General features: G+C 40.4%; 1 non-coding gene across 1 annotated transcript; it reads left to right on the plus strand.

Annotated features, from left to right (window-relative positions):
- The first annotated feature begins 3227 nt into the window (after positions 1 to 3227).
- Positions 3228 to 3443, plus strand: LOC112206927 (small nucleolar RNA U3). Its single transcript, XR_002941410.2, has one exon. It is a non-coding gene; the product is annotated as a small nucleolar RNA U3 (small nucleolar RNA).
- Positions 3444 to 8074: the final 4631 nt, after the last annotated feature.

Consider the following 8074-nt stretch of genomic DNA (forward strand, 5'->3'; position numbering starts at 1 on the left):
TTTTAGTAGAGATGGATTTCACCATGTTGGCCAGGCTGGTCTTGAACTTCTGACCTCAAGTGATCTGCCCACCTCAGCCTCCCAAAGTGCTGGGATTACAAACATGAGTCACTGTGCCCAGCTGAACAGCTAGATTTAAAACAAATTTTTTTTGTGTATATTAGGTTCCTAGAGATGCAGTAATGAATTACCACAAACTGGGAGGCTGGAAACAACAGCAATGTATCCCCTCACATTCTGGAGGCTAGAAACTCAAAATGAAGGACTGTGCTCCCTCTGAAGCCTCCAGGGAAGAATGCTCCTTGCCTCTCACTAGCTTCTGGTGGCTCCAATAATCCTTCCCGTTTCTGAGCTTGCAGCTGCATCACTCCAATCTCTGCCTTCATTGTCATGCGGCCTTCTTCCCAGGGTGTTTCCCCATGTGTCCTCTCCTTTTCTTGTAAGGACACCATTGGATTTAGGTCCCTCTCTAATCTAGTATAATCTCATCTTAACTGATGACATCTGCAACTACCCTATTTCCAAATAGGTCACATTTGAGGTTTTGGGTGGTCATGAATTTTGGGGAGACATATTTAACCCACCACACCTTGCTTCCCAATTCTGCTCCAAGCCAGCCCAGGCTAGAGTCTAAAGCCCAGCACTGCCTCACTTTCAGATTGATTTCTGTAGAAATATCAGCTCAGTAGCAGTTCATCCCAGTCTACAGATGTATTTTATAAATTTATAAATTTTTAAATTGAGCCATGTGGTAGGAAAACATTATTAAGGGAATGGAGGTCTCTCGGGGCTTGAACTTCTGAAAGTGCTTCTCGGTGCCAGCAGCCTTGACCCCTCAGCATGTAGAAGCAACAGATGGTCTTTCTTGCTCAGGAGCTGGCCCTTACCACCTGTCATTATGTCTCCAATCTGGACATCCCTGTAATGGTGTCGATGCCAACCATGTCCCTAAGGTGCCTCATGGCGTGCTTGTGTGGCACTCACCCTGGAGGAAGATGATGGTCTGAGCATCTTCATCCTGGTCATCACCCAGGCAGGCCCTGCATGAATAGTAACATTACAGTGATGAGACATTTCTTGCCATTGTAGGCGGCCTGGATGTCAACTCAGGGTGTGCTGACACCTAGGCCAGTGTTCTCAGAGTCCATGCCAGTGTGTTCTTGTCCTGATGCTCCATCTGATTGTCTACAGACTTCTCTGCTGCCTTCAAATTCCAGGAATCCTGCATGCCAACAGTCAGCTCTGCCACACTTCTGTCTCCCTGCACAATGAAGGTATGCACCTACACCCAGCTCTTCACCTACGCCCACTGCTCGCCTCTCCTCCTGGGCATTTCCATTTGCCACTCTCGCCACCTCCTGCTTGGGCCTCCAGGGGCTGCCTGTTCATCACACCTGGCCCTCATGACTTTCCCTAGCCATTCCCAGGTGAAGATGCCACCCATCGCAGTCCCATGCTGGAGATGCCAGGATAAAACGGGCAATGGAGTGGACCCAGAGAACTCTGCTCCTCCCCAACCCAGAAGCTACCAAGCAACAGTGAGCAGAAGCCCCTGGCTGCATAGGTGGAGGCCAGGTAGACCACTCCTCACCCCATCCCAAAGAACAGGAAATGAACTGTGAGGCCCCTAGGCCCAGCCAGGGAGGAATGCTGCACATAGGCCTGTGGTATGGATGCAGCCACACAAGTTTCTTTCAGAAGGAGAGGGTGGGAACAGGGGTGGCAGTCAACGCAATCTTCTCATAATTCGCAAGTGTTTTGCTAGAGCAAAGAGCTAACCTCCAGCCTCAAGTCTCTCTGCAGGGCACTTAGTTCCTTCTCACTGCAGAATCAGCAGCCCCGGAATCTGCCCAGGCTCCCCTCTTCAGCCACCCACTTTTATTTTTCTCTGCGGTACTTCCATCTGCTGATGTTGCCTGACATGCAATGTGCCATAAAACAGATTTGACAATTTGTTTATTGTCTATCTTCCCACTAGAATATATGCTCCTAGAAGGTGGGGCTCCTGCCCCAGAGCCTAGAACAGTGCCTGTCCAAGCTGAAGTGGCACTTAGGCAAAGTCATTGAATGAATTGCATGAGAGGGAAGCAGCCCAGTCCCGTCAAATGAGCTGGAAGAGACAGACTTCAGAGACAGTCTAATCTTTTTCTCTGTTAACATAAATAGCAAACAAGGAGAGTCTCTTTAAAAGAAAAAGATATTTACCTGGGAATAGAGCATTGTATTGGGAATATGCATATCATAGTAAACTATGTACATGTTCAGGGAGGTAAAGGAAGACAGATTTTTAAAGAAAGAAAGAGAAGGATTACATATTTGTTTTGACATAATTATCCTTGGCTCCAAAGATCAATAACAAGGGTGATGCCAGTCTAGGCTTGGATAGACAGTGGCTGGGCAGATGTCTTTGCAGAAGTCTTTTTTGTGTAAGGCTGCAACGGCCTTTGTGCAAGGTCATGGTTTTTACAGAGTCTTGTGTGACAGTTTTTGTTATCAGGCTTACACGTATGAGAACTCTCTCTTCATGGCCTTTCCCAGCTCCATTTGTCAGGGTTCTTTCTTTCTTTTTTTAACATTAGTGACTCCATTTTGATTTTGACAACTTTCACAACCCTAATTTTTCCTGGAAGGAAACTGGGAGCAGTCCAGAGATTCTAAATAACTCCTCGGATTTGACACTGGAACTGGGTTTTGCATTTTTTTCAAGAAACTTAAGACACGCTGCCCCATTTGCCCTTCCCACACACTCTCTGAGGGATGTGATGATGGTGGGAGCACAAGCTTAGAGAGGCTAAGTTGCTCAGATGACACAGCCAAAATTTAAGCTCAGATTTGTGTGACTCCAAAACTACAGCTTTTTAATAATTAGGTTGGGGATAACAAATACATTTCGTTTCAACAGCCAAGTGCAGTTAACTGGGATGTGACTCAGGGCCACCATTTTGAGGAGTCTGAGGCTCCTCAGGTTCAGTAGATAAGAGTGCATGATTGATTAGCAATGTCTGCCACCGGCACAGGGTGGGGAATGACAGCGTTCTGCCATCCCTGCCACTAGGCAATGATGCAATATTAGGTTCCTTATCTTAGACTCTTTGTCCCTCACCATACTGCTTCTGAGGCCAATATTCCTATGGTTCCTGCCTCAGCAATGAGAAGCCTATGACAAAGCTACCAAACACTGTCAAGTTGGAGGTGAGCAGAGCATGACTTCATTAGTAAGAAATGGAAAGACTATACTTTCAGGGATCATTTATATGATTTGTGGCTACAGAAGTTTCTCAGCGTGAGGAGCCCCAGAAACCATGAGGAGGAGACGCAGCATTCTCTGTGGCGCGTGAGGCCAGCTCTTGGTTTTACTTCGCTACAACTGCATTTGCCATTGATGATCGTTCTTCTCTCATCTCAGGGAGAGTAGAAGGGAGAGAAGATGCAGCCTGAGTGATTCCTGTTTCAACATTTAAAAAGAAGAAAGAAAGAAACTGAATGCACATTTGGTCATTCCAGAATCCTTTGCCCATGACTCAGGGCTTAGTGTCACCTTTGTGTAGGAAGGACACCAATATGTTAAGTGTAGGGAAACAGATAATCCAAAATTATATATATCTGTTTTTGGAAGCATCACATGACCTAGAGTGGCAGAGTTATCTCAATAACTACGTTTACTTGGGGTTATGTTATCCTCTCAGAGTTCACACTGACAGCGGGGAAGACAGCCTTGACATGTGCTTTGTGATGGTGGGACTGAAGACAGCAGCTGAAGGAAACATTTGCTGCCAGTGATACATAAAGCAGAGACTCCATTTTGTCCAGAATAGAGTATGAGCTGTGTATAGAAGGTCTGACCACTACATGTTTGGGGATCCATGAATCAAGTCAGGGAACCCAGAAAATATTATTGAGTCATGAGTTAAGCCCTATAAAATGCCTTGTATCACACACAATAACAGGTATTTCAATTTTCTCCCATCTGCTGGGATATGTTCTGCAGGATGCTATGTAATATGGGGTCTGGATGTGGACCCTGAGCTCAAGGAAACTATGCCCCAGCTCAGGAGACAAGACTCCTCTTACCAAGACACAACCTGCCCCGATGCCTCGATACTTTGTCTCCCTTCCTTCCCCATGAAGCAGCCTATCTTTATGCCAAATGCACGGGAATTCCTTGTAATTCCTCTGATATTTTGTATTGTTTTCACCTCCGTGCCTTTGCTACTGTTCCCAGACTACCTTGCAAATAGCTCTTCAGGGTTTTGATTTTTGTCTCTGCCCCTCACCAGCTATGAGGTCCTGGAAAAGTTACTTAACTGCCTCTATGCCTCTGTTTCCTCCTCTTAAAGTGGGGATGACAACAGTTTTACCTCCTAGGGTTGTTGTAAAAATTAAATGAGTTATCACATATTAAAGCACTTAGAAGCACACTCAGCACTTAGAAGGATTAGACAAGAGTTAATAATTAGTATCATCACTCACCCTTCAAGACTCAACTTGAACGTTATCTCTACCAAGAAGCATTGCAAAAATTACCACAAACAAAGTCAAAAGACAAAAGATTACCTGGAAAAGAGGTTTGCAATACATATGACAAAGGACTGACTGGTTTCCTTAATTTATGGGGAACAAGTACAAATCTGTAGGAAGACAAGAGTTCAATAGAAAACCGCCCAGCTGTCAGGAACATGCAGTTCACCGAGAAAGAAATACAAGTGGCCAATAAGCAAGAAAAGATGCTTAATTTCACTCATAATTATGCAAGTCAAAATAGTAACAAGAAGCCATTTTTTTTTGCGTATCAGATTGGCAAAAGTTTTAAAGTTTGATGATACCCAGTGTTGGCAAGAATGGGGAAATTAACCATTTGCATATACTCTTGAAGAAAGTATAGATTTCTGCAGCCCTTTCAGCAAGCATTTTGGAAATATTTATCAAAACCAGAAATGCACATTTCCTCAAATGCAGCAATTCTCCTTCTGTTTATTGATATCCTCACAAAAGAATATATGTCAATATATGTCATACTATATTCTAGGGTTCTAAAACTGTGCCTGGCACATAGTGATTGCTCAATAAATAGTTGTTTTATAAATAAATTAACCAAAATGTTCATTGTAGCAATGTTGGTAATAGACAAAAACAAAAAACAACCTGAATGTCCAGCAACAGGGGAGATTTTAAATAAATCTTGCACAATCATACTATGGAGAATTCTGTAGCTGTTGCGACCAATATCATATATCTGTATATTCTGATTTAAGAAGACTTCTTTTGTTATTGTTGTTTTGTTTTTAAATTTTTTAGATTGACAAATAATAATTGTACATATTTAATATCATGATTTTCTTTTATTTGGATTTTATTTTATTTTTTCCTTTAATGGGATTGTTGGATCATGCGGCAGTTCTATTTGTAGTTTTTAAAGGAAACTCCATACTGTTCTCCATGGTGGCTGTACTAGTTTACATTCCCACCAACAATGTATAGGAGTTCCCTTTTCTCTGTATCCCCACCAGCAGTTGTTATTTTTTATCTTTTTGATAATAGATATCCCATCTGGGGTAAGGTGATATCTCATTGTGGTTTTGATTTGCATTTCCCTGATAATTAATGATGTTGAGCATTTTCCATGTATTTGTTGGCCAATTGTATGTCTTCTTTTGAGAAATGTCTATTCAAATCTTTCACCCATTTTTCAATTTGATGGTTTATTTTTTTCCTGTTGAGATGATTGAGTTCCTTGCATATTCTGGATGTTAATCCCCTGTTGGATGAGTAGTTTGCATATATTTTCTCATATTCTGTAGGTTGTCTTTTTACTCTGTTGATTGTTTCCTTTGCTGTGTAGAAGCTTTTTCATTTAGTATAATTTCATTTATTTTCCTTGTGTTGCTTGTGCTTTTGAGGTCTTATTCATAAAATATTTTCCCAGACCAATATCCTGAAGCACTTCCCCTGTGTTTCTTTCTAGAAGTTTTATTGTTTAAGGTCTTACATTTAGGTCTTTGATCTATTTTGAGTTAATTTTTCTATACGGTGAGAGGTGGGGGTGTAGTTTTATCCTTCTGCATGTGGATATCCAGTTTTCCCAGCACTGCTTATTGAAGAGACTGTCCTTTCTGCAATGATTGTTCTTGGCACCTTTGTCAAGTATCAGTTGCTTGATACATGTAAATTAATATCTGGATTCTCTGTATTCCATTGGTCTATGTGTACTTGTTTTTGTGCCAGTACTATGCTATTCTGGTTACTACAGCTTTGTAGTATATTTTGTTTTGTTTTTAAAAACTAATTTAAAAATTTTTTGTAATAGAGACAGGGTCACACTATGTTGCCCAGGATGGTCTCAAACTCTTGGGATCAAATGATCCCCCTGCCTTGGCCTCCCAAAGTATTGAAAGTACAGGCATGAGCCACTGCACCTGACCTAAAGTATATTTTGAGGTCTGGTAGTGATACCTCTGGCTTTATTCTTTTAGCCCAGGTTTGCTTTAGCTATCCTTTCCGAGTCCTTTGTGTTTCCATGCAAATTTAAAAAAAAAATTTTTTTTCTATTTCTGTGAACAATGTCCTTGGTATTTTGATAGGGATGGTGTTGAATCTGTTGTCTGGGTAGTATTGTCATTTTAACAATATTAAGTCTTCCAATTCATGAGGATGGGATGTCTTTCTATTGTTCGTATCTTCTTAAATTTCTTTCATCCATGTTTTATTGTCTTCCTTATAGAGATTTTTCAAGTCCTTGGTTAAATTTATTTGTAGGTATTTTATTTTTTGTAGCTATCATAAATCAGATTGTCTTCTTGATTTCTTTTTGAGCTAGCTCATTGTTCATGTATAAAAATGCCAGTGATTTTTGTATATTAATTTTGTATCCTGCAACTTTACTAAATTCATTTATCAGTTCTGAGGTTTTTTTGAGAGTCTTTAGGTTTATATAATCATGTCATCTGTAAAGAGAGACAATTTGACTTCCTCTTTTCCAATTTGGATGCCCTTTATTTCTTTATCTTGCCTAATTGCTCTGGCTAAGGCTTCTAGTACTATGTTGACTAATAGTGATGAGCATTGTCATCCTTTTTTTGTTCTAATTCTGAAAGCTTTTCCGCATTCAGTAAGATGTTAGCTGTGAGTTTTTCATATATGGCCTTTATTATGTTCAGGTACTTTTTCTATACCAAATTTATTAAGAGTTTTTACCTTGTCTGTATAAAGAATTTAAAAAAAAATTAGCCAGGCATAGTACCTTCCACCTGTAGTCTCAGCTACTCAGAAGGCTGAGGCAGGAGGATTGCTTGAGCCTAGGAGGTTGAGACTGCAGTGAGCCATGATTATGCCACTGCACTCAAGCCTAGGTGACAAAGCGAGACCCTGTCTCAAAAAAGAAAGAAAAAGAAAAAAGAGTTTTTATCATGAAGGGAGGTTGAATTTTATCAAAAGGTTTTCCTGCATCTATTGAGATGATTATATTGCTTTTGTCCTTCATTTTATTGATGTGATGTATGACATTTACTGATTTGTGTATGTTGAACAGTCCTCGCATTCCCGGGATAAATCCCACTTAATCACGGTGAATTATGTTTTTGATGTGTTGTTAGACTTAGTTTGATAGTATTTTGTTGAGAACTGTTGTGTCTATGTTTGTCAGGGATGCTGTAGTTTTCTCTTTTTGTTGTGTCCTTGTTGGTTTGGGCATCAGAATAATGCTGGCCTCATAGAATGAGAGAGGAAGAATTCCCTCTGCTTCAATATTTTGAAATAGCTTGAGAAGAATTAGTATTAATTCTTCTTTACAAGTTCAGTAGAATTCATCCAATCTTGAACTTTTTTATTGGAAGACTTTTCATTACTGGTTCAATCTCGTTACTTGTTATTGATCTATTCAGTTTTTCTATTTCTTCTTGGTTCAATGTTGGTAGGGCATATGTATGCAGGGATTTATCCATTTCCTCTAGGTTTCCAAATTTATTGGTGTATATTTGTTCATATTTGTCTCTAGTGATTCTTTGTATTTATTTGGTATCCATTGTGATGTCTCTCTTTGTTTCTAATTGTATTTATTTGGATCGTCTCTCTTTTTTCT

The sequence above is a fragment of the Pan troglodytes genome, chromosome 1 (genome assembly GCF_028858775.2).
Source record: "Pan troglodytes isolate AG18354 chromosome 1, NHGRI_mPanTro3-v2.0_pri, whole genome shotgun sequence".
Taxonomy (NCBI): domain Eukaryota; kingdom Metazoa; phylum Chordata; class Mammalia; order Primates; family Hominidae; genus Pan; species Pan troglodytes.